A 5,487-nucleotide genomic window follows, 5' to 3' on the forward strand; every position below is an offset into this window, starting at 1 on the left:
TACTGGGAAAGCAGCTTCCCCTAAAAATAGTCTAGAAGAACTGAAGGAGGTAATCAGATTACTATTCAAACAAAACAGGGGAAATTAACCAAAAGATAATACATGTTTCAAGTGAACTTGAAGGAACATATTGCCAGAAACTGTAGGAAAAGGTTTGTATGAAGTAAGAACCCATTCCAAGGGATACTCGAGTATAAAATCAAACAGCTGTTAAGCCAAGGAGAAAGGGCCCAAGTAGATCGAAGACACAAAGTGTTAAACAGACATCACTGAAACAGGAAATAGTTGGATTTATGTTTGTTTGTTTGTTTTGAATTTCGCGCAAAGCTACACGAGGGCTATTTGCGCTAGCCGTCCCTAATTTAGCAGTGTAAGACTAGAGGGAAGGCAGCTAGTCATCACCACCTACCGCCAACTCTTGGGCTACTCTTTTACCAACGAATAGTGGGATTGACCGTCACATTATAACGCCCCCACGGCTGAAAGGGCGAGCATGTTTGGTGTGACGGGGATTCGAACCCGCGACCCACAGATTGCGAGTCGAGTGCCCTAACCACCTGGCCATGCTGGGCCTTGGATTTATGAGATGAAGTTTATATGGGAATACTCAATTTATAAGAAATGAGAAAAGAGGTTCATTATTTGAGGAAAGTCGAACATGATATTGATGTGAAACTTTGCAGTATTCTGAGTGACATGGTAAACAGCAAGTGAAACTAAGGTTCCGGCTAGTGGAAAGTTATATGTTACCCTTATTGTAGGATAATTTTCTACGCCTCATGAGAGCAATTAACATCGAGGAATAATTCATACTGAGAGCCGATTTCATGTGAAGACATAGACATGAGGTTAGGATAGCTTCAAATACCTTCACAATCTATAGCCAGGAAATCCCTATACACTATATGACAATTACTACACTAAAGACTTATTGTTTAGTAGAAACAGGGACCGTGGTCACTCTACCAAATAAGAAGCGAGATTCTCAAATCATTAATTATTAGTAACTCTTCATTTAGTGATCAGGGCATAATGGAATAAAATACTCTTGAGGGAATGGTGGTTGGAAAAACTCTCGTTGATGTGAAGAATAATGACGTTACCCAGGAAAGGCTTAAATCAACTCGTTATTAAGTGAAAGGTAACTATAAATGGTGATAAAACTGGATTTCACTGAGATTTGGTATGGCGGAACAATTTTTATCGCAAGAGATAGAGAAGACAACTCCAAAGGTAAGTAGATGTTCAGAGATGAGACAATCTAAACTAAATGGTCGCCCACAGTGATATCATTTTGAAGTATATTGATGAGAGAATAGTCAACTAGGTACTTATCTGTGGAATCTGAACCTGCTTAAAAGCCCAGAGTTCTTGTTGGGATTACTTCCAGAGAATCAATTTTGGAGACGCTATTGGATTCAACAGACCGTTTACTAAGGAAGAACTCCCTTAGTGTCAGGATAGCCAATGTCAACAAGGAAAAAGGTTCCATCTTATCCACATACCATAGGCGTTGGAATCAAAACCACCAAAAAAGACTTGGTGAATGTGCAATTCAGTCTACTGTTTAATTTTGTGTATTAAAATTGTTCAGAGAAGATCATAGTCCAGGAAGGAGAGATGTAATCTGTTTGTTAACTAGGGGGCGTAGAACGCCTAGTTGACATCAAGTTTTTCTCGCACATTCGAAGACAGTTAGATTATAAATATAGGATATTTGTTTTAATAGCAGAACAAGCTGAATAGGATATAGTTAAACATTTTTTTTGTAAGACAGAAAGCTACCTCGTACACCTAAGTTACTTTTTAATTGGATATCTAAAAATAATCTGCCAGTGAAATTTGCTGTTCGTATATACAACTCTAGTGTCGTGTATTTTTAGAGAGACAACAATCTTATGATTGCAAGGACACTCAGTAAATGGACAAATATTGAAGTAAAATATGGAATTCAGGTAAAAAAGTAATAATTAAAGTGGACTATGACGGTAATTAGCTCTTTGTTTTTATTTAACAGGTAAAAATATACTAGTAACAGGACAGAAAAAATAATAACTTACCTTTGCAATATTTTTTCTTTACACCTTCGTCCTCCGAGGTAGGTCCGGCATGGCCAGCTGGTTAGGGCGCTTGACTCACAACCTGAGGGTCACGGGTTCGAGTTCCCATACCACCAAACATGCTCGCCCTTTCAGCCGTGGGGTCGTTATAATGTGACGGTCAATCCCACTATTCGTGGGTTAAAAGAGTATCCCAAGAGTTGGCGGTGGGTGGTGATGATTAGCTGCATTTTCTCTAGTCTTTCACTGCTAAATGATGGAAGGCTAGCGCAGATAACCCTCGTGTAGCTTTGTGCGAAATTAAAAAAAAAACAAAAACAAACTGGCACTGTAAGTGAACTGTCATTTCTGACCGTACTTTCACTTTAGTGTCTGTTTCTATTTCTCCTGTCTGCATTTTTAGATTTTGATCTCCCCTTTCCCACAGAATATTATTAGTATGGCACCATATTTTAATTTTTTATAAACACCTTTAGTCACATCATTTAATGTTCCTGATACTAAGGACTTCAGTTTACTATTGTTCCAGTAGTTTAATTAATTATTGCCAACAAAAATGGTTTGAGCTTTTTATAATGTAATTTGACAAGTTACTATTGAAAGTATGAATCGTAAATCTTGAGCACTATTTCAGTAATTTTTAGTTATTTTGGATACAAGTGAACAGAGTTTTTTCTCTTCAGTAACTTCATTGTTTAATCTCGATATCAGCGACTTGTGTTTATTATCATTGCATCAGTAATTTCAATAGTTATTCCTGATAAGAGTTAGTTTTTACCTCTTCTTTATTAATCACATTAATTAATACTGATAACAGTGACGTAATCTTTTATCTCTTCTTCAGTAATTTCATTATTTATATCCAATACTAGCCACTTTGGTTTATTTCATTACTTCCTTAATTTCATTATTTATATCCGATGCTAGCCACTTTGGTTTGTTTCATTACTTCTTTAATTGCATTAGTTATATCCGATACTAGCCACTTTCGTTTATTTCATTACTTCCTTAATTTCATTAGTTATATCCGATACTAGCCACTTTCGTTCATTACTTCCTTAATTTCATTAGTTATATCCGATAATAGCCACTTTCGTTCATTACTTCCTTAATTTCATTAGTTATATCCGATACTAGACACTTTCGTTCATTACTTCCTTAATTTCATTAGTTATGTTCCGATACTAGCCACTTTCGTTCATTACTTCCTTAATTTCATTAGTTATATCCGATAATAGCCACTTTCGTTCATTACTTCCTTAATTTCATTAGTTATATCCGATACTAGACACTTTCGTTCATTACTTCCTATAATACCTTATTTTGTTATTATAAAAGAAATTCATTTGGAAAATGAAAATTTTTTCCTTGCAAGTTTCATTTTATTTTTAATCCTGATACTTCATTTACTTAGTTATTTTGTGTTTACTTTCTATTTACATTATTATGTATCATCGGTGGAAAGTGTTAAGTCAGAATTTTTTAAGTTTTATATTTTATACATGAAACCAGGGATCACATTTTACTCCTTACTCATACTTTGAGTCTGGAACTCATTTGCATCTAAAATTTTTAATTTCTCGTTCCTCATTTCAATGCTTCTTTTTTGTTGCATTTTATAATGATTAGTATTACGTTCATATGCTTATCCTGATACGAGTTACACCTTACAGCCCCTGTATAGACCTCTAGGTTGTTGTAAATTTTCAAAACCTTTAGACATATGTAATTAATTATACGAAACAAACTTCTGTTTATATTGCAAAATATTGTCCAAAGGGGTTGTACAATATATACGAATTAATTATACGAAACAAACTTCTGTTAATATTGCAAAATATTGTCCAAAGGGGTTGTACAATATATACGAATTTATATTTATGGAACAAACAAATTGATACGTCCTAAATTAGATTGATTTTCGTTCAAGAAGACGTAATCTAAAGATTGAGAAAGACAAATGGTAGAACATAATTTATGTCTTTGGAAATTAGATTATACACATCTCAAATGTTTCTGTCATGTCATATTTATTTTGAATTTCAACAAATGCTTAACGATTTTCAACCTCATTACGAAAATATGCAGATTGCATGAAGATTTAAATTAACTCAGCAAGTTCGAAAACTAAATTCGATTCCCCAAAGACAAATTTAAATTTTAAATTTAAAAATATGACCACTTTTCTTCTATTTGCATATGCTATCTATACCTTTAGATAATATTATAAAAAACTTGTAGTACAGAGGAAGTCAGTACCATGATGCTGACCATTTATAATTCATAAGATAAACGTGGCTATAACTTTTAGATGTTTTAGTATCTTCGGCTCAATGTCCGCAATTGATAAAAGATAAAATTGAACAAAATGTTTTTATTTGAAATTTTATATTTAACGTTTTGATCATTTCAGTCAAAACGAATGCAGTAAATATTTATAATTGGAAATGAGAAAGATGTTGAGAACTCCACAATACAGAAGGAAAACAAGACTTTATACTCTTGTCATTCTCTGTTCAAATATGTAAGCTAATCATTGCTTCTTAAGAATGTACGTTTTGATATGAAGTATCCTTCATGGATAGATTTTAATTATATTTCTTACTATCACATAATAAAATATGTTAACCATATACAAAGTTATGGATTTGTTGTAAACAGGAAAAAAAAATGCCTCGATCGTAATAATATTTGAGATGTCACACGCACATCCGGCAAAATCAGTTAAAAATTCGTGATTGTTAATACACAGAATATAAGGGAAATCAACACTAAAATTAATGTTAGTCAATACGTGGACCGTAATTCTTAAAACAGACACTGAAACTGGTACACAGGTGAGTTAAGTCAAGAGGAGACTTACTGAAACGAGCTATTGTTACGATGAAAACTTAAGGTTTGCGCTGAAGTTATACGATCAATTTTATTGTGTCTGCTAACAGGCGACTTAGATCTTTTTTTTCTTTGCTTTTTATAATTTTACAAAATGTGAACATCCGAGTTTCTTTCACACTTTTCTCCACAGCGGTGAAAAATACAAAAGGAAACTGTTCTAAGCGGAGAACCAATCTTAAGAGTACGGGCACTACTTGTGTTATCCTGGAAGATTCGATTTCATTAAGGATATTTTGTAAACACTGTCATTCTATTTCAAGTTTTCGGTGGAGTTTCTTAATAATCACAAAAATCTGTTTCATGAATAAACAAAACAGTCTATTCAGTTGTAGAGATATTTTAAAAACAGAAAACATTAAGGTCTAATGGAAAACTTAATGTCTGTCTAAAGTATTGACAACAGAGTTTAGTGTCTAATAATGGTTGGAGACGGCTTGAATGGGTAATGAAGAAAAACTTTAATATAAGTTTAACATAACAGCAAATGTACAAAACGAAACGTTGTACATTTGCTGTTATGTTAAACTTATAT

This window comes from Limulus polyphemus, unplaced genomic scaffold, assembly GCF_000517525.1.
Source record: "Limulus polyphemus unplaced genomic scaffold, Limulus_polyphemus-2.1.2 Scaffold1897, whole genome shotgun sequence".
NCBI lineage: Eukaryota > Metazoa > Arthropoda > Merostomata > Xiphosura > Limulidae > Limulus > Limulus polyphemus.